This window comes from Lemur catta, chromosome 2 (genome assembly GCF_020740605.2).
Source record: "Lemur catta isolate mLemCat1 chromosome 2, mLemCat1.pri, whole genome shotgun sequence".
NCBI classification, from domain to species: domain Eukaryota; kingdom Metazoa; phylum Chordata; class Mammalia; order Primates; family Lemuridae; genus Lemur; species Lemur catta.
The window spans coordinates 40536806-40560054 of NC_059129.1; the positions used below are offsets into that span (position 1 = coordinate 40536806).

Below are 23249 nucleotides of genomic sequence, written 5' to 3' on the forward strand. Positions count from 1 at the left end.
GAAATATCCAGGTACAGAAAGGTCTTAGAATACCAAACAAACTCAACCCAAATAATACTATCCCAAGGCATGCAATAATCAAACTCTCAAAGGTCAAGGACCAAGAAAGGATCCTAAAAGCAGCAAGAGAAAAGAAGCAAATAACATATACAGGAGCTCCAATTTGTCTAGCAACAGACTTCTCAATGAAAATAAAACAGGACAGGAAGGAGTAGAATGACATTTTCAAAGTGCTCAAAGAAAAAAAAACTGCCATCCGAGAATATTGCATCCAGCAAAATTATCCTTCAAATATGAAGGAGAGAGAAAGTCTTTCCCAGACAAACAAAAGCTGAGAGAATTCACCACCATCAAACCCATCCTACAAGAAATGGTAAACAGAGCCCTTCAGTCTGAAAGAAAAAATACTAACATGCAAACGGAAAACTTTTCAAGGTCTGGTAAAATTAAGTACATGGGCAAACCCAGAATACTCTATTACTGTAATTGTAGTACGCAATCCACTGATAACTGTAGTATGAAGCCCAAAAAATAAATCTAACAAAACAATAATAGCTACAGCAACCTGTTAAGAGATAATGAACATAAAAATATATAAAATTAGACAACTAAAGTCAAAATATGGAGGATGGAGTTGAAGTTTAGAATTTTTTATATTTTTTGCCTTTGATTCTATTCTTTTACTTATGACCTAAAATAAGTTGTCATCTCTTTAAAATAATGTGTTGTATCTATAAGATGTTTTTTGTAAGCCTCATGATAATCACAGCACAAAATCTATGATAAATTCACTAAAAATAAAAATCAGCTATTTAAAACACACTACCAATGGAAATCACCTAAACACAAAGACAGTGCGACCCCTCTCAATGGCAAAACAACCAGAGAAGTCTCAAAATAACCAGAAAACAAGCAGCAGAATGGTAGCAGTATTACTTATCAATAATAACACTGAAGGTAAATAGTCTCAAATCTCCAATTAAAAGGCATAAAGTGGCTTAACAGATAAAGAAACAATACCTAAATATATGCTGCCTTCAAGAAAACTGCTTCACCTATAAAGACACACATAGACTGAAGGTGAAGGGGAAGAAAAACATATACCACGCAACTGGAAACCAAAAAGGAGCAGGAGTATATAAAATAAAATAGACTGAAAATCTACTATTGCAAAAAGAGACAAAGAAGGTTACTATATAATGACAAAAGGGTCAATTCAGTAAGAGGATATAACATTTATAAATATCTATGCACCAAATGCCAGAACTCCCAAGTATATAAGGCAAACATTAATAGATCTAAAGGGAGAGACAGACTGCAATACAGTTATAGTAGGAGACTGACACCCCACTCTCAGTAATGGACAAGCCATCCAGACAGAAAATCAACAAAGAAACAGTGGAGTTAAACTACGAACTAGATATATTAGGCCTAACTGACATTTACAGAACATTTCACTCAACTGCTGAAAAATACATATTTTTTCATCAGCACATGGAACATTCTCCAGAATAGACTATATCCTAGGCCACAAAAAATAATCTGAACAAATTCAAAACAACAAAAATCATATCAAGTATCTTTTCTAACCACAATGGAATAAAACTAAAAATCAAATATAAGAAGAACCTCAGAAAATACAAACACATAAAAATTAGACAACATGCTCCTCAATGAGCAATGGATCAATGAAGAAATTAAGAAGCAAACTGAAAAATTGTTTGAAATAAGTGAAAATAAAAACACAAGGTACCAAAACCTGTGGGATATAGAAAAAGCAGTACTAACAGGGAAGTTTATGGCAATAAATGTCTATATCAAAAAATTAGAAACACTTAAAATTAACAACCTAATAATGCACCTTAAGGAACTTGAAAGTCAAGAACAAACCAAATCCAAAAGTAGTAGAGGGAAAGAAAAAACAAAGATCAGAGAAGAAATAAATGAAGTTGAGACTAAAAAAAATAGAGGAACAACAAAACAAAGCATTGGTTTTTTGAAATGATAAGTAAAATCAACAAACCTTTAGATAGACAGACTAAGAAAAAAGAAGACCCAAATAAAATCAGAAATTAAAAATGAGACATAACAACTGAGACTTCAGAAATACAAAGAATCATTACAGACTATTATGAAGACCTAAACAACAACAAACTGGAAAACCTAGAAGAAATGGATAAATTCCTGGACACATACAACCTACCAAAATTAAACCATGAAGAAATAGAATACCACAACAAACCAATAATGAGTAATGAGGTCAAAGCTGTAATACAAACTCTCACAACAAAGAAAAGCCCAGGACCTGATGGATTCACTGCTGAATTTTACCAAACATTAAGAGAAGAACTAATACAATCCTATCCAAACTCTACAAAAAATTGAAGAAGAGAGAATATTTCCAAACTCATTCTACAAGATCAGCATTACCCTTATACCAAAACCAGACAAGAACAACACAAAAAAAAGAAAACTACAGGCCAACATCACTGATGAACATAGATGTAAAAATCCTCAACAAAATACTATCAAACTGAATTCAAAACATATTAAAAGATCACTCACCATGATCAAGTGGGGTTCATTCCAGGGATGCAAGGATTGTTCAACATATGCAAATCAATAAACATGACACACCACATTAAGAAAATCAAGAACAACAGCTGGGCATAGTGGCTCACGCCTGTAATCCCAGCACTTTGGAAGGCAAAAGTCAGAAGATTTCTTGGGACCAGGAATTCGAGACCAGCCTAGGCAACATAATGAGATCCCATCCCTATAAAAAAATTTTTTTTAATTAGCCAGGTATGGTGGTGCATCCCTGGAGTCACAGCTACTCGGGAGGCTGGGGTGGGAGAATCACTTGAGCCCAGGAGTGGGAAGCTACAGGGGGCTATGATGGCACCACTGCACTCTAGCCTAGCTGACGGAGCGAGACTGTCTCTAAAAGTAATAAATAAATAAATCAAACAGAAACAAGTGTAAAAACCATATGATTATTTCAATAAATGCCAAAAAAGCATTTGATAAAATTCAACATGCCTTTATGGTAAAAACCCTCATGAAAATGGGTATAGAAAGAAAATAAATAAAAATAATGAATGCTACATATGACAAACCCACAGCTAACATTGTACTGAAAGAGGAAAAATTAAAGCCTTTCCTCTAAGGACTGGAACAAAACAAGGATGGCCACTTTCACCATTTTAATTCAACATAATACTGGAAATTCTGGCCAGAGCAATTATGCAAAAGAAAAAAATAAAGGGCATCCAAATTGGAAAGGAAGAAGTCAAATTAGCCTTGTTCTCAGACAACATGATCTCATATATAGAAAAACCTAAAGACTCCACTAAAAAGCTGTTAGGCTGGAGGAGGAAAGATGGCGGAGTGGTGGTGACCTCCTGGATTCGTGCTCCTGGAGAGGAAGGCATGGATCTCAGTCTGCCACAACACTAGAGGATCGCTCCCTCACCGGAACAGTGGTGTGAATCCACAAAGAATCAGTGTGAGACACAGAGAGCAAGAAAAGACTGAGATGAACAGGAAATCAGAGCATGAAAATCTGGAGAGTGCAGGACGGACAGTAGAGAGGGGAGAGTGGGATGGCTGTACCCACCTCACCAGTGAGTGAGGTGGGTTCAGCCCCACAGGTAAGCGGCTTGTTTCTCCACTGACCTCCACACCCACTGAATTAGGGATCTGCCTGAAGCTGGTGCAGAATCACCACGGGAGACGTGGGGCTCTGTGAGAGGAGACAACAGCGGGAGGCATTTTGGACCCTGGAGCTCTGTGGGTGGACTGCAACTGGCGGGGGAGCTCTGTGGGTGGACTGCAACTGGCGGGAGAGGGTTTGCACTAGGCTGCAGCGAAAGACACCTGGGGGACACTGAACTGTCTCCTTTACCCGGGTGGCTGGGATCCCTCAATCCCCGGCTCCTCCAGCCCCTGCTGGACCCTGAACATTTGCCCCCAGCGCCAAGGATCGGCGGGTGGGCAGCCGCCATTGTCAGGGTCCACAGCCTAGCCACTGTGGAAGGATTTGGAACCGGGCAGCTCCCTGGGTGGCTCCCTCCCCTAGTCCGTGGGACCCCACTAGGAGCTCCGCCTTTGCGTGAACACTGAGTGCGTCCCCAGTCATGAGAGAGTAGAGCCTGCACCTTGTGGACATTGGGGTGGGGTGGACCGTCGCCCATGGGAGCTGCAGCAGCGGGGGTGCTGGGCGAACAAGGGTACTGCCCCCTCCCCCAAGCCACTGTCTTTTGTGTAGAGAGAGGCAGAAACCACCTCGGGAGGGGAAGAGGCAAGGAAAAAGTCGCTTTCCGTCTGCAATTAGAACAGCCCAGTGACTTGACTCTCAAACCGGTTTTGGGTCAAATTAATTCTCTGGGGCTGGACCCAACAGGAGCTGCCCCCCAGCTGAGGTAGCAAAATCCTGAACAACATGTGAAGGGCTTCCCCTAGTGACAGAGGAGGCAGCTTACCTGGGCTGCTACACAGCCTATGATCTGTGAGCATGGTGAGCCTCTATCCAGACTTAAGCTGAAAGAGGGACCTAACGATTGATCCAGATGGGAAGTGCTCAATGAAAGAACTCTGGGAGTATAAAGAACCAAGCTGAAATTTTGCCCTCAAAGAGGATTACTAGTTCTCTACCAACAGACACAAATCAGATTCAAAATAGCAACATATCAGAGAGGGAAGATGGCGGAGTGGAGGTGACCTCCTGGATTTGTGCTCCCGGAGAGGAAGGCATGGATCTCGACCTGCTACAATGCTAGAGGATCGCTCCCCCACAAGAACGGCCATGTGAACACACGGAGAATCACCGTGGGACACAGAGAACAGGAAAAAACAGAGGCGAGTGGGAAATCAGACTGAGATAATTTGGAGAGTGCGGGATGGAAAATAGACAGCGGAGTGCGGGAGGGCTGTACCCGCCTCACCAACGAGTGAGGCGGGTTCAGCCTCACAGCAAAGCGGCTTGTTCTGCCCACTGACTTCCACACCAACTCAATCAGGGATCTGACTAAAGGCAGGGCAGAATCACCGTGGGAGACGTGGAGCTCCGAGGACAGGTGACATAAGCGGGAAGGAGCTTATACTCTGGCAGGTTTCTGCAGCGATGCAACACTTAAAGGGAAAGGTACAGAACTGTGCTAAGCAAAGGGACCGCGATCGCAGAATTATTCAGTGTATTTTCTTTTTCTCTTTTTCTTCTTTGGTGGCCCTCCAGCCGGGCAGCTGCTGTGGGCTCTGGTGCTCACCGGCCCCCGGCTCTGGCACCTGCCGAACTCTGGACATTCTCCCCCAATGCTGGTGATCGGCAGGTGTGCGGTCGCCATCTTGGGGTCCACAGCCTAGTTGCTGCAGAACCATAGGGTGCTGCGAGGCTCCACGGGTAGCTCCCTTTTATAGTCCGTGAACCCATGCCAAGAGCTGTGGCTCTGTATGAACTCTGTGGACAGGAGACATCAGCGGGAAAGAGCTAAGATTCTAGGGGATCCCCATAGGGACACGGTGCTTAAAGGGAAAGGGGCAGAACTGCGCTAAGGTGAAAAGCCATGAAGGGTCACGGAATAACAGATTTTTTTCTCTTTTTCTTTTTCTTTTTCTTTTTAAATATTATTTTTTTATTATTATTTCTTTTTTCCTCTTTTTCTTTTTCTCTTTCTTTTTATTTCTATTTTTTTAAATATTTTTTATTATTACTAGTTTGTTTTGTTTTGTTTTGTTTCTTTTTTTACTTTCTTTTTCTTTTCTCCTCTTTGGTGGCCCTCTAGCCGGGGAGCTACTGTATACTCCTGAGCTTGCCAGGGCCCTAGCTCTGGTGCCTACTGGAAGCTGAACATTCACCCCCAGTGCCGGTGATCTGCAGGCAGGCAGTCGCCATTGAGGGGTCCAAGGCCTAGCTGCTGCAGAGCCATAGGGTGCCAGGCAGCTCCGCAGGGGCTCCCTCCTATGGTCCATGAACCCTCTCCATGTCCCCTTCCTGGGTGTGACACTGAGTGCTTCCTCAGATGCAAGAGTGTGGAGCCTGGACCTTGGGGACATTGGGACAGGGTAGACCTTTGTTGACAGGAGCTGCAGCAGGTGGGGAACTGAGTGAGCAAGGGCACCGCCTCCTCCCCCTAGTCAGTGTCTTTCCTGTGGAAAGAGATAGAAACCACCCCTCTACAGGAAGAACCAAAAGACAGGGAAAAAAAGAGAGACAGAGAGAGAGACTTTCTGCTTGCAAATAGTGTGAATCCTGCCTGCTAACTGAAAGTCCACAATACAGTGACTTAACTTACTAAACCAGTCTTAGGTCAAGCCAATCCTCTGGGGCTGGACCCATCAGAAGCAGGGCCCCAACTGAGATAGAAAAAAGTCTAAACAACACACAACAGTCTCCCTCTCTGGACAAAGAAAGCAACATACCTAGATTGTTTCACAGCCTAAGAACAGAGTACAAGGCGTGCTGTGAGCCAGACTAAAGCTATGAGAAAATATCTAACGATAGATCCAGATGGGAAGGGCTCAGTGGAAAAATATGGGGAGCAAAAAGAACCAAAGAAAACCTCAACCCCAAAGAGAAATACCAGCTCTCTTCCAATTGACACAAACCAGATTCAAAACAACAACATGTTACAGGAAGAAATTCAGTTATGGATTATAAATAAGCTGAATAATATACAAGAAAAAATGGATAACCAAAACAAAGAAAACACAAAAAAAAATCCAGGATTTGGAAGAAAAATTCACTAAGGAAATCAAAATATTGAAAAAAAACCAAACTGAACTCCTAGAAATGAAGAATTTATTCACGGAACTACAAAACACAGTGGAAAGTCTCAAGAACAGGATAGATCAAACAGAAGAAAGGATCTCAGAGATTGAAGATAACTCTTTCCAATAAAATAAGTCAGTCACGGAGATAGAGCAAAGAGATAAGAAAAAAGATTAGAGTCTACAAGAAATGAGGAATTATGTGAAGAAGCCTAATGTGAGAGTTATCGGCATCCCTGAGTGTGAAGAGGATAATAAGCAAAGGCTTGATAAGCTATTTGAAGACATAATAGAGGAAAATTTCCCAGGCCTTGCTAAAAGTCTAGATATACAGGTTCAAGAAGCTCAAAGAACCCCTGGGAGATTCACAGCAAACAGGAAAGCACCACGCAACGTAGTCATCAAACTAACCAAAATATCCACTATGGAAAACCATCTTCGAGCTCTAAGGAGAAAGAAACAAGTAACATAAAAAGGAAGGACCACTAGAATTACGTCAGATTTCTAAACCGAAACCTTAGAAGCAAGAAGAAGTTGGGGCCCAATTCTCACTCTTCTGAAACAGAATAATGCCCAGCCTAGAATCTTGTACCCAGCTAAGCTAAGCTTTCTATATGAAGGAGAAATTAAGACATTCTCAGATAAAAAAGGATGGAGGGAATTCACCAAGACAAGATCAGCTCTCCAAGAAGTACTCAAAAGAGAATTACACACGGATCAGCCACAAAGACCCACAAATGTAAAACCACACAAGAGCTAAAGATCAAATTCCAGCCACCGTAATGGCTCAAGAGAGAAAACATAGCAAGGAAGTTCTACCCAACAAGATGAACAGAAATCTGTCCCACTTATCAGTTCTCTCAATAAATGTCAATGGCCTGAATTCCCCACTCAAGAGACATAGACTGGGCCAATGGATAAAAAAAACACAAACCAAGTATCTGCTGTCTTCAGGAAACTCACCTAACCTGCAAAGATGCACTAAGACAGAAAATAAAAGGATGTAAATCAATATTTCAAGTAACCGGTAGCCAAAAGAAAGGTGGTGTGGCAGTCTTAATTTCCAATAACTTAGTTTTTAAACGAAAAAAAGTAATAAAAGACAAAGACGGTTACTACATACTGGTGAAAGACACAAATCAAAAAGAAGACATAACCTTACTTAATATAAATGCACCAAACTTAGCTGCACACAGATTCATAAAGCAAACCCTACTTCATCTCAACCAAAGGACAGACAACAATACTGTAATAGCTGCAGACTTTAACACCCCACTGACAGCACAGGACAGATACTCCAAATGGAAAATAAGCAAAGAAATAGTAGACTTAAATAGAATGCTAGAACAAATGGGCCTGACTGACATCTACAGGACATTCTAACCAAAGTCCACTGCATATACATTCTTCTCATCAGCTCATGGAACATTCTCTAAGATTGACCATACCATAGGAAATAAAGCATGTCTTAAAAAATTTAAAAAAATAGAAATCATACCATGCAACTTCGGAGATCACAATGGAATAAAAGTAATAATGAACCCTAACAGAAACTCTCATTCGTACTCAAAGTCATGAAAGATAAACAACATTCTCCTGAAAAACTATTTTATAAAGGAAGAAACAAAGTCAGAAATCAAAACATTCTTTGAATTAAATGACAAAGGAGACACAACTTATCAAAATCTATGGGACACAGCTAAAGCAGTCCTGAGAGGAAAATTCATGTCCATAAATGCCTATTTCAAAAAGACACAAAACTAACAAATACACAACTTAATGAATAGATGCAAAGGGCTGGAGAAAGAAGAAAAGACTGATGCCAAACCCAGCAGAAGGCGAGAAATTATTAAGAACAAATCAGAATGAAATGAAAACGACAACAAAAATACCATAAGGGAAATTAACAAAACAAAAAGTTGGTTCTTTGAAAAGATAAATAACATGGACACACCACTGGCTAGACTAACCAAGAGCAGAAAAGAAAAATCTCTGATAACTTTCATCAGGAACATGAAAGGAGAAATCACAACTGACGCCACAGAGATACATGATATCATCTATGAATTCTACAAAAATCTTTATGAACACAAACTGGAAAATGTGGAAGAAATGGACAATATCTTAGGAACACATCGCCTTCCCAAGCTCAATCAGGAAGAAATAGACTTCCTGAATAGACCAATATCAAGAACTGAAATTGAAAAGCAATAAAAAAACCTTCCAAAAAAGAAAAGCCCTGGTTCAGATGGGTTCACACCCGAATTTTACCACACATACAAAGATGAACTGATGCCCATCCTACACAAACTACTCTCCAATATTGAGAAGGATGGAATTCTCCCCAACACATTTTACCAAGCCAATATAACATTGATACCAAAACAAGGAAAGGACGAAATAAAAAAGGAAAACTACAGACCAATTTCTCTCATGAACGTAGATGCAAAAATTCTCAATAAAATCCTAGCAAATCGTATCCAAGTGCTTCTTAAAAAAAAATTCAACACGACCAAGTGCGCTTCATCCCAGAGATGCAGGCGTGGTTCAACATATGAAAATCTATAAATGTAATTCACCACATAAATAGAAGCAAAAATAAAGAACATACGATCCTCTAAATAGATGCAGAAAAAGCATTTGACAAAACTCAATACCTTTTTATGATAACAACGCTTAACAAAATAGACATAAATGGGACCTACCTAAAAATGATACAAGCCATATATGACAAACGCACAGCCAACATCATACTGAATGGGGAAAAATTGAAAGATTCCCACTCAGAACTGGAACCAGACAAGGCTTCCACTGTCCCCATTACTTTTCAACATAGTATTGGAAGTCCTTGCGAGAGCTATCAGGCAAGAGAGCAGAATCAAGGGTGTCCTAATAGGGAAAGAAGAGATCAAACTCTCAATCTTCGCTGATGATATGATCTTATATCTGGAAAACCACAAGGACTCAACTAAGAGACTCCTGGAATTAATTAATGAATTCAGCAAAGTCTCAGGTTACAAAATCAATAAACACAAATCAGAGGCATTCATAAATGCCAATAACATTCAATCGGAGAACCATATTAAGGACTCAATACCCTTCAAAACAGCAACAAAGAAAATAAAATATCTAGGAATATATTTAACTAAAGAGGTAAAGGACCTCTATAGAGAGAACTATGAAACACTGGGGAAAGAAATTGAAGAACACGTAAATAGGTGGAAAACCATACCATGCTCGTGGATTGGAAGAATCAACATTGTTAAAATGTCTATACTACCCAAAGTAATCTATAGATTCAATGCAATTCCTATTAAATTACCAACATCATTTTTCACAGATTTAGAAAAAATAATTATACACTTTGTATGGAATCAGAGAAGACCCTGTATAGCAAAAGCAATTTTAAGCAATAAAAACAAAATGGGAGGTATTGATTTGCCAGACTTCAAACTATACTACAAGGCTTTGGTTCTTAAAACTGCCTGGTATTGGCACAAGGGCACGGACACTGACCAGTGGAACAGAACAGAAAATCCAAATATAAAACCATCCTCATATATCCATCTAATCTTTGACAAAATAGACAAAAACATTCTCTGGTGAAAAGAATCCCTATTCAATAAATGGTGCTGGGAAAACTGGATACCACATGTGGAAGACTGAAACAGGACCCACAGATTTCAGCTCTCACAAAAATCAAATCACAGTGGATAACAGATTTAAACCTTAAATGGGAAACAATTAGAATTCTAGAAGAAAATGTAGGAAAGACTCTTACAGACATTGGTCTAGGCAAAGAATTTATGAAGAAAACCCCTAAGGCAATCACAGCAACAACAAAAATAAACGAATGGGACCTCATTAAATTAAAAAGCTTCTGCACAGCCAAAGAAACAGTCACGAGAATAAACAGACAGCCTACAGAATGGGAAAGAAATTTAGCATACTACACATCAGATAAAATACTGATAACCAGAATCTATTTAGAACTCAGGAAAATCAGGAAGAAAAAATCAAACAATACTATCAATAGTGGGCAAAGGACATGAATAGAAATTTTTCAAAAGAAGATGTAAGAATGGCTAACAAACATGAAAAAACGCTCAACATCCCTTATCACCAGGGAAATGCAAATCAAAACCACAATGAGATACCACTTAACTCCGGTGAGAATGGCCTTTATCAAAAAATCCCAAAACAACACATGTTGGCGTGGATGCAGAGAGACAGGAACACTCATACACTGCTGGTGGGAATGCAAACTAGGACAACCCCTGTGGAAAGTATTATGGAGATACCTTAAACAGACTCAAGTAGACCTACCATTCAATCCAGCAATCCCATTATTGGGCATCTACCCAGAAGAACAAAAATCATTCTCTAACAAAGACACCTGTACTCGAATTTTTATAGCAGCACAAGTCACAATTGCAAAGATGTGGAAACAACCCAAGTGCCCGTCAATCCACGAATGGATTAGTAAACTGTGGTATATGTATACCATGGAGTTTTACTCAGCTATAATAAATAACGGTGATACGACATCTCTTTGGTTCTCCTGGAGAGAGATGGAACCCATTATATTAAGTGAAGTATCCAAAGAATGGAAAAACAAGCATCACATGTACTCACCAGAAAATTGGTTTCCCTGATCATCACCTAAATGCACATCAGGGAAGGATACCAATTGGATATCCGACTGAGACGGGGGGTGGGGGGAGGGGATGAGTGTATGCCTACATGATGAGTGCATTGCGCACCGTCTGGGGAATGGTCATGCTTGAAAGTGCTGACTCGGGGAGGTGGGGGTGGGGAGGGGATGGAGTTATGACTACAGGGTGAGTGACAGCCGCACTGTCTGGAGAATGGCCACGCTTGAGGCTCTGACTTAGGGGGAGGGGCAGGACATGGACAATGTATATAACCTGAGCTTTTGTACTCCCATGAAGAGCTGAAATAAAAAATATATAAAATATAAGTAAAGTCAGTAAAGTCTCGGGATACAAAATCAATACACATAAATCAGAGGCATTCTTATATGCCAATACCAGTGAAATGGAGAACCAAATAAAGGACTCAATACCCTTCAAAGTAGCAACAAAGAAAATAAAATACCTATGAATATAATTAACTAAGGAGGTAAAGGACCTCTATAGGGAGAACTACGAAACACTGAAGAAGGAAATCGCAGAACACGTAAATAGGTGGAAAACCATACCATGCTCGTGGATCAGAAGAATCAACATTGTTAGAATGACTATACTGCCCAAAGTTATCTACAGATTCAATGCAATTCCTATTAAATTACCAGCATCATTTTTCACAGATATAGAAAGAATAATTTTACGCTTTGTGTGGAACCAGAGAAGACTCCATTAGCAAAAGCAATTTTAAGAAGCAAAAACAAAATGGGGGGTATTAATTTGCCAGACTTCAAACTATACTACAAAGCTGTGATTATTAAAACTGCTTGGTAAAGGCCATTCTCACCGGAGTTAAGTGGTATCTCATTGTGGTTTTGATTTGCATTTCCCTGATGATTAGGGATGTTGAGCATTTTTTGATACGTTTTTTGGCCATTCTTATGTCTTCTTTTGAAAAATTTCTATTCATGTCCTTTGCCCATTTTTTGATAGGATTGTTTGATTTTTTCTTGCTGATTTTCCTGAGTTCTAAATAGATTCTTGTTATCAGTCTTTTATCTGATGTGTAGTATGCAAAAATTTTTTCCCATTCTGTAGGCTGTCTGTTTATTTTCGTGACTGTTTCTTTGGCTGTGCAGAAGCTTTTTAATTTAATCAGGTCCCATTCGTTTATTTTTGTTGTTGCTGCAATTGCCTTAGGGGTTTTCTTCATAAATTCTTTGCCTAGACCAACGTCTGTGAGAGTCTTTCCTACATTTTCTTCTAGAATTCTAATCGTTTCCCATTTAAGGTTTAAATCTGTTATCCACCGTGATTTGATTTTTGTGAGAGGTGAAATCTGTGGGTCCTGTTTCAGTCTTCTACATGTGGCTATCCAGTTTTCCCAGCACCATTTATTGAATAGGGACTCTTGTCCCCAGAGTATTTTTTTGTCTATTTTGTCAAAGATTAGATGATTATATGAGGATGGTTTTATATTTGGGTTTTCTGTTCTGTTCCACTGGTCTGTGTCCCTGCCCTTGTGCCAATACCAAGCAGTTTTAAGCACCACAGCTTTGTAGTATAGTTTGAAGTCTGGCAAATCAATACCTCCCATTTTGTTTTTATTGCTTAAGATTGCTTTTGCTATACGGGGTCTTCTCTGTTTCCATACAAAGTGTATAATTAAAATGAATGGCCTTTATCAAAAAATCCCAAAACAACACGTGTTGGCGTGGATGCGGAGAGACAGGAACACTCATACACTGCTGGTGGGAATGCAAACTAGTGCAACCCCTATGGAAAGCAATATGGAGATACCTTAAACAGATTCAAGTAGACCTACCATTTGATCCAGCAATTCCATTATTGGGCATATACCCAGAAGAACAAAAGTCATTCTTTAACAAAGACACCTGTACCCGAATGTTTATAGCAGCACAATTCACAATCGCAAAGATGTGGAAACAACCCAAGTGCCCATTGATCCACGAATGGATTAGTAAACTGTGGTATATGTATACCATGGAGTACTACTCAGCTATAAGAAATAACGATGATACGACATCTCTTTGGTTCTCCTGGAGAGAGCTGGAACCCATTATACTAAGTGAAGTATCCAAAGAATGGAAAAACAAGCATCACATGTACTCACCAGAAAACTGGTTTCCCTGATCATCACCTAAATGTACATCAGGGAAGGATACCAATTGGATATCAGACTGGGATGGGGGGGGTCGGGGGAGGGGATGGGTGTATGCCTACATGACGAGTGCATTGCGCACCCTCTGGGGAATGGTCATGCTTGAGGGTGCAGACCCGGGGAGGTGGGGGGGGAGGGGATCGAGGTATGAATACATGGCGAGTGCCAGGCGCACTGTCTGGAGAGTGGGAGCGGACGCGCTTGGGACTCTGACTCGGGGGGATGGGCGGGACAGGGACAATGTATATGATCTGAACTTATGTACCCCCATGATGAGCTGAAATAAAAAAAAATATATTAAAAAAAAAAAAAAACTGCTTGGTATTGGCACAAGCGCAGGGACACAGACCAATGGAACAGAACAGAAAATCCAAATATAAAACCATCCTCATATAGCCATCTAAGTTTTCACAAAGCAGACAAAAACATACTCTGGGGAAAAGATTCCTTATTAATTAAATGATGCTGGGAAAACTGGATAGCCACATGTAGAAGATTAAAACAGGACCCACAGCTTTCACCTCTCACAAAAATCAAGTCACGGTGGAAAACAGACTTAAATCTTAGGTGTGAAACTATTAGAATTCCAGAAGAAAATGTAGGAAAGACTCTTACAGACATTAGCCTAGGCAAAGAGTTTATGAAGAAGACCCCTAAGGCAATCACAGCAACAACAAAAATAAATAAATGGGACCCGATCAAATTAAAAAGCTTCTGCACAGCCAAAGAAACAGTCATGAGAGTAAACAGACAACCTAGAGAATGGGAAAAAATTTTCCCATAGTACACATCAGGTAAAGGACTCATAACAAGAATCTATTTAGAACTCAGGAAAATCAGTAAGAGAAAATCAAACAACCCTATCAAAAAGTGAGCAAAGGACATGAATAGAAATTTTTCAAAAGAAGATATAAAAATGGCTAACAAACATATGAAAAATGTTCAACATCTGTAATCATCAGGGAAATGCAAATCAAAACCACAATGAGATACCACTTAACCCCAGTGAGAATAGCCTTTATCAAAAAGTCCCAAAACAATACATGTTGGCGTGGATGCAGAGAGACAGGAACACTCATACACTCCTGGTGGGACTGCAAACTAGTGCAACCCCTATGGAAAACAATATGGAGATACCTTAAACAGATTCAAGTAGACCTACCATTCCATCCGGCAATCCCATTATTGGGCATCTACCCAGAAGAACAAAAGTCATTCTATAAAAAAGACACCTGCACCCGAATGTTTATAGCAGCACAATTCACAATTGCAAAGATGTGGAAACAACCCAAATGCCCATCAATTCACGAATGGATTAGTAAACTGTGGTATATGTATACCATGGAGTATTACTCAGCTATAAGAAATAACGGTGATACGACACCTCTTTGGTTCTCCTGGAGAGAGATGGAACCCATTATATTAAGTGAAGTATCCCAAGAATGGAAAAACAAACATCACATGTACTCACCAGAAAATTGGTTTCCCTGATCATCACCTAAATGCACATTGGGGAATGATACCAACTGGATATCAGACTGAGGCAGGGGGTGGGGGTGGGGATGGGTGTATGCCTACATGATGAGTGTGTTGCGCACTATCTGAGGAATGGTCATGCTTAAAGGTGGTGACTTGGAGAATGAGCAGGCGCGGGTAAGGGATGGAGGTATGACTACACGGTGAGTGCCAGGCACACTGTCTGGGGAATGGACACGCTTGAGGCTCTGACTCAGGCGGATGGGCGGGACATGGGCAATATATATAACGTGAGCTTTTGTACCCCCATAATAAGCTGAAAAAAAAAAAGACACCTGCACTCGAATGTTTATAGCAGCACAATTCACAATTGCAAAGATGTGGAAACAACCCAAATGCCCATCAATTCATGAATGGATTAGTAAAATGTGGTATATGTATACCATGCAATATTACTCAGCTATAAGAAATAATGGTGATATGGCATCTCTTTTGTTCTCCTGGAGAGAGTTGGAACCCATTCTATTAAGTGAACTATCCCAAAAATGGAAAAATAAGCACCATATGTACTCACCAGCAAACTGGTTTCCCTGATCATCACCTAAGTGCACATTTGGGAATAAACCAATTGGGTATCAGACAGAGGTGGAGGCTGGTGGGAAGGGATGGGTGTACACCTACTTGATGAGTGTGATGCGCACTGTCTGGGGAATGGACACGCTTGAAGTTCTGACTGGAGGGATGAGGGGCAGGGGATGGGTGCATACCTACGTGATGAGTGCGATGAGCACTGTCTAGGGAATGGATATACTTGAAGCTCAGACTCGGGGGGATGGGGGGGCATGGGCAATATATATAACCTGAACTTTTGTACCCTCATAATGAGCTGAAATTTAAAAAAAAAAAAAAAAGCTGTTAGAACTGATCAACAAATTCAGTAAAGTTGCAGGATACAAATCAACATACAAAAATTAGTAACATTTATATATGTCAGCAGTGAACAATCTGAGAAAGAAATCAAGAAGGCAATCCCATTTGCAATAACTACAGAAAATATAAGATACCTAGGAATCAATCTAAGCATAGAAGCAAAAGACCTATACAAAGAAAACTATAAAATTCTAATGAAAGTAATTGAAGAGGACACCAAAATTGCGAAAGATATTCTATGCTCATGGATTGGAAGAAACAATATTGTTAAAATGACAATACTTCCTAAAGCAGTTTACAGAGTCAATGCAATCACTATCAAAATACCAACAACATTCTTCACAGAAATAGGAAAAACAATCCTAAAATTTGTATGGTACCACAAAAGACCCCAAATAGCCAAAGCAATCCTGAGCAAAAATAGCAAAGCTGGGAACATTGTACTACCTGACTTCAAAAGTTACTACAAAGCTTTAGGGACCAAAATAGAATGATGATACTGGTATAAAAACAGACACATAAACCAATAGAAAAGAACAGAGAACCTAAACGTAAATACATGAATTGACAGCCAACTCATCTTCAACTAAGGTGCCAAGAACATATAATTGGGAAAGGATAGTCTTTTCAATAAATGGTGCTGGGAAAACTGAATACGTATATGCAGAAGAATGAAACTCGACCTTCATCTCTCTCATCATACACAAAAATCAAATTAAAAGGAATTCAAAATTCAAATCTAAGACCTGAAACTACGAAACTACTAGAAAGAAACCATTGGTGAAACACTCTAGCACACTGGTCTGGGCAAAGATTTTTTCCATAAGACCTGAAAAACATAGGCAACCAAAGCAAAAATAGACAATTGAGACTACATCAAGCTAAAAAGCTTCTGCACAGCCAAGGAAATAGTCAACAAAGTGAAGAAACAACCCACAGAATGAGAGAAAATATTTATAAAGTATCCATCTGACAAGGTATTAATAATCAGAATATATAAGGAGCTTATAAACAACTCAATAGCAAATAATAATAATCCAATTAAAAGGTGGGCAAAAGATCTAGATATTTCTCATAAGAAGACATGCAAATGGCTAACAGGTATATGAAAAAATGCTCAATATCACTAATCATCAGAGAAATGCAAATCAAAACCTAAGTGAGATATCATCTCACCCCAGTTAAAATGGCTTCTATCAAAAAGATAAGGCAATAACGAATACTGGCAAGGATATGAAGAAAGGGGAACCCTTGTGCACTGTTGGTGGGAATGTAAATTAGTGCAGCCACTAAGGAGGGGATCCTCAAATTAAAAATAGAACTACCACATAATCCAGCAATTCCGCTACTAAGTATATATCCAAAAGAAAGGAAATCAATGGATCAAAGAGATATCTACACTCCCATGTTTATTGCAACACTAATCATAATAACCAAAATATGGATTCAACCAAAGTGTCCATCAATGGATTAATGGATAAAGAAAATGTGGTATACGGTAGAATATTATTCAGCCATAAAAAAGAATGAAATCCTGTCATTTGCAGGATTAGATGGAACATGGATGGAACTGGAGGCCATTATGTTAAGTAAAATAAGCCAAGCACAGAAAGGCAAACGTCACATATTCTCACTCATAAGTCAGAGCTAAGAAAAGTTGATCTCATGAATATATAGAGTAGAATGGTGGCTACCAGAGGCTGGGAAGTAGCAGATGAGGATGGGGGGGCGAGGGGGAATAAGCACAATCTCTAGTATAAAAAATTTCAGAGAGGTTTTCCAAGAATAACTATTTGCATTTATACCTAATAATGTATGTGATTTGTACAAATGCTGTTCCACAAAACAGGCTGGCTTTATGCTAGACAGAACAATCAAATGTTGTAGTTGACAATTTTTTTAATATTTATTTTAAAATATTTCACCTGCAGGCAGTTCAGTCCATAGTACCTTATTATCTGTACCTTTGGGTTAAAATACTCCTGGTCATTATGTAGGAAAAACAAACCAGTAAGCCATTTATAATGCAGTTTGCATTTATTTACCAGATCAGCCTGCCCATTGATCCTCTAGCAGAGTCCTGAGAGGATCAATCAAGTTTTGTTAAAAGGAGATCAATAAGGCCGGGCATGGTGGCTCACGCCTGTAATCCTAGCACTCTGGGAGGCCGAGGCAGGTGGATCGCTCGAGCTCAGGAGTTCGAGACCAGCCTGAGCAAGAGTGAGACCCCCGTCTCTACTAAAAATAGAAAGAAATTATCTGGCCAATTAAAATATATATATACAAAAAATTAGCCGGGCATGGTGGCGCATGCCTGTAGTCCCAGCTACTCAGGAGGCTGAGGCAGTAGGATTGCTTAAGCCCAGGAGTTTGAGGTTGCTGTGAGCTAGGCTGATGCCACGGCACTCACTCTAGCCTGGGCAACAGAGTGAGACTCTGTCTCAAAAAAAAAAAAAAAGGAGATCAATAATGTTTTGTAGATTTCAGAGTACAAGACTTTTATCTCTTTGGTTGAGTTTATTCCTAAGTATTTTATGCTTTTTTTTTTTTTCACCAAAGTAGATGTCTTTACTTTGTTTCAGCGCATCATGGGGGTACATAAGTTCAGGTTATATACAATGTCCATGTCCTGCCCATCCCCCCGAGTCAAAGCCTCAAGCATGTCCATTCACCAGACAGTGCGCCTGGCACTCACCATGTAGTCATACCTCCATCCTCCCCAAGTCAGCACCCTCAAGCATGACCATTCCCCAGACGGTGCGCAACACACTCATCATGTTGGCATACACCGGTCCCCTCCCCCCACCCCCACCCCCCGTCTCAGTCTGATATCTAACAACCCAAATGCCCATCAATCCACGAATGGATTAGTAAACTGTGGTATATGTATACCATGGAGTATTACTCAGCTATAAGAAATAATGGTGATACGACATCTCTTTGGTTCTCCTGGAGAGAGGTGGAACCCATTATATTAAGTGATGTATCCAAAGGATCGAAAAACAAGCATCACATTTACTCACCAGAAAATTGGTTTCCCTGATCATCACCTAAATGCACATCAGGGAAGTGTACCAATTAGATATGCTTTTTGATACTATTTTAAATTGGACTTTTTTCTATCTTCATTTTTGATTGTTTATTGTTAATATAAACACATTAATTTTGTATTCTGCAATTTACTGAATTTGTTTACTAGTTTCAACAGTTTTTTTGTTGACACAAATAGAAAGACAATCTGTGGCAGGAAAAATAAATCCCAAGGGAAAAATAGACAATTCACTAATAATAGTTGGAGACCTCAATATCCCACTATCAATACTGGATGGAACAACAAGACACAAAACCAGTAAGGATTTAGAATACTTAACATTTTCAAACAACTTGACCTAACTGGCATAGAACACTCCACAAAAACAATAGAATATACATTTTTCTCAAGAGTACATGGAGCTAAAACTAAAAGTTAAGAAGAAAATATAGGGGAAAATTTTCATGAACTTAATTTGGGCAAAGATTTTTGAGATCTGACACTGAAAGCATGAAATGAAAAGATAAAAAAGAAATTGATAAACTTGGTCTTTATCAAAATTAAAACCTTTTGTACTTCAAAAGATAACATGAAGAAAATTAAAAGGTACAGAACGGGAGAAAATGTTTGTAAATCATATATTGAATAAGGTACTTGTATCCAGAATATATAAAGGATCTCTTACAACTTAATAAAATGAATATAATGACCCATTTTAAAATGAGCCAATGATTTGAATAGACACTTTACCAAAAAAGGTATGCAAATGGCTAAAAAGCACATGAAGATGTTCAGCATCATTAGGAAAATAAAAATTAAAATGAGAATGAGAAATAAAAGATATAAATGAAACTATCATAAAACCACCTCATTCCACTTAACAAGTGTTGACAAGAATGTGGAGAAATGAACCCTCATACATTACTGATGAAAATGTAAATTCATACAGCCACTTTGGAAAACATTTTGGCAGTTTCTTAAAAGGTACTATTTCCATTTTTATGAAATGTCCAGAAAAGGAAAAATTATAGAGACAGAAAGTAAGATGGTAATTGCCTGGGGTCATGGGTGGGAACGGAGAGTGAAAGCAAATGGTCATAAGGGATCTTTTAGGGTGACAGAAATATTCTAAAAATTCTAAATATTCTAAAATATTCTAGATCTTGATGATGATTTGCAACTCTTTAAACTTATTCAAAATCATTAAATTGTATGCTTAAAACAGTTTGTAGGTTATGACTCAACAAATTATTTTTGTGTGTTTTTTTGTTTGTTTATTTTTATTTTTATTTTTATTTATTTATTTTTTATTTTAGCTTATTATGGGGGTACAAAAGTTCAGGTTATATATATTACCCATGCCCCCCCATCCCACCAAGTCTGAGCTTCAAGTATGTCCATTCCTCAGACAGTGCACATAGCACTCATCACGTGGGTATACACCCATCCCCTCCCCCCACCCTCCACCTCTGTCTGATACCCAATTGGTGTTATTCCCAAATGTGCACTTAGGTGATGATCAGGGAAACCAATTTGCTGGTGAGTACATGTGGTGTTTATTTTTCCATTCTTGGGATACTTCACTTAATAGTTGGAACCCAAATTATTTTTTTAAAGAATTGTTTCTACCATCCATTTTAATGCTGACACTCTATGATTTTAGCAAGTAGAATGAGTTTCCAGGACACAAGATGCTCGCTTTGGACAGGTGGAGAGGCCTTGAGAATGGGATGGCAAGGAGATGCCAACTAAAAATTCAGACCACCGCGTATAATCCAGGAATTGATGGATCCACACACAACCCACTGAAAGTTAATGCAACTCTCCATGTCACCATGGTCAACAGTGGGATAATGAAGATATCTCAAACAAGAAGGTGTTATATAATGTTCACTATCTGGCTGTGGAATGTGTTTTCCTGACACATGAGTTCTGATGTAGCTGATATTGGGGACCAATATTATTTAAAAAGTGGCAAAGCCTTACCAAGTGACCCCCTAACAGAGGAGCTCCTGGGAAATGGTCTGATTTCCACATGCAGCCCCATCCTCATCAGTGCTGCTCACACATTCCCTACACACAAAGGGGTCATTTCATTTAATTACCAAGATTTATTCCTAGGTTCAAAGTCCTATTGAACGACAGAATACAAAAGTGATGCTAAAATCAACAGATGACATAATCATAAAAAGTAGGAAGCACGTTCAATTTGAATTTGGAAGAAAGATTTTCCATGACATACTCTTCCCTAAAAGTTATACCACTGTCAGCTTTAGTTTATGTTTAGTGAGGAAAGAGGAAATACAGCTTAGAAGGTGAGAGTACAAGCTCTGGAGTCGACTGCCTGGGTTCAAATCCCAGCTCTACCAATGACTTATGCTGCGATATCCATAAATTATTTTACCCCTTTTGCATTTCAGTTGCCCCATCTGAAAAATAGGGATGATGATAATAACATCTAACATAAGACAGTTGCAAGTTTAAAATGAATTAATATGCCTAAAGGACTTAGAATATTCTTCACAGTAAGTACTACACAAGTGTTTGCTATTATTTTGATTCTAAAATATGTTGAGATAAGATATTCTCAGATATATTGAAAAAAAGTGTTGGGCCAATTTGATGTTATCTTGTAAAAGTCATGATAAAGTACATTATAAAACCAAATAGAAACTACTTTTTAAATTTCTTGCTATTTTGTCTTATCCATGTCTTAGGACATCTTTGCAACTGTTCCCTTCCATCAACACGAAGGGGGTCCATATTAGCTACATCTAACATGTATCATTTGGCTTAGAGTTCCTCTAAATCTTCTTTTTCCTCTCAAACAAAAATGAGGCAGAAACACATATAACTATATATACCAATTACATGCATATGTAGATGCCCTCTATAAATAAGAATGGGATGGATACCTGGAGTCCTCAGTAAGCTAGTGAGCAATGATAGGGATAGGGTACGTCTGTGACTATGGAATGGTTTTAACTGCTTGAAAATAAAAAGTCCTCAAAAGTATGACCTTTTCTTCCTTAGCCTGAGACGCAAACACATGCACAGAAACATCCACGCACACACACATACCATACAGGAGGACAATCTATATATTTACCATTCATGCAACATGACCTCAGACGTGTGGCACGTCAGTGACCTGCCACACGACTGTCAGTGACCAAGGGGAGCCAACAAGTGCTAATGACACCAGAACGTACCTGCTACCATCCTGAAGCCACATCACCATATCACCTGCCAATGACAACACCAGATCTTTCTGGTTCCATATTCTCAGGATAGAAAACAACTTTTGCCCAAACTTCCTCCAACATTCAAACAAAGCTAACTTATGTGGGCTTTCAAAATCACCAAAGTGTCAAAAAATATATACAGTTTGGAATATAACAACCAGTTGGCTCCAGGTTTCAGTGGGCACCAGTATACTACTGGGTATCAGTGTCAAAAATAATAATAATACAAGAGCTAATCTTAGTAGACAGTTTGATTTAAAGAGCCTCAGAAGTTGACTGTAGTTGCACTCTACCCTCCTACTGCTCTGACATTCTCATTCTCAGAGACATTTTGGGCTACATAAAAAAGACGGACATAGGCCAGGCGCGGTGGCTCACGCCTGTAATCCTAGCACTCTGGGAGGCCGAGGCGGGTGGATCGCTTGAGGTCAGGAGTTCGAGACCAGCCTGAGCAAGAGCAAGACCCCGTCTCTACTAAAAATAGAAACAAATTATCTGGCCAACTAAAATATATATAGAAAAATTAGCTGGGCATGGTGGCGCATGCCTGTAGTCCCAGCTACTCAGGAGGCTGAGGCAGTAGGATTGCCTAAGCCCAGGAGTTTGAGGTTGCTGTGAGCTAGGCTGACGCCACGGCACTCACTCTAGCCCGGGCAACAAAGCGAGACTCTGTCTCAAAAAAAAAAAAAAGACGGACATTGTCTCTAGAACGGTATTAAACTAGCTTTTAAATAGTCTGTGAGGAATATATAAAAATGTAAAGAGAAGTTGTATCTGGGTGGTGGTATTATGGGTATTTTTAAGTTTTTTATACTTCTTGTATTTGCAACTTTTCTATAATGAACAGGCATTATATTTTTAATCAGAAAAATATGTTTTATAAAAATGTGTTTTATATTTCAAAAATTTACAAGGCTACCTAGAAGGGATAGGGAAAACCACTGTGTCTCTTTTATGCCCCTAGAACAAAT

General features: G+C 39.2%; 1 long non-coding RNA gene across 3 annotated transcripts in view; it reads right to left on the reverse strand.

The window, feature by feature from the left end:
* Positions 1 to 23249, reverse strand: part of LOC123632807 — a 38968-nt gene that overhangs the window by 7357 nt on the left and 8362 nt on the right. The window lies entirely within an intron of this gene.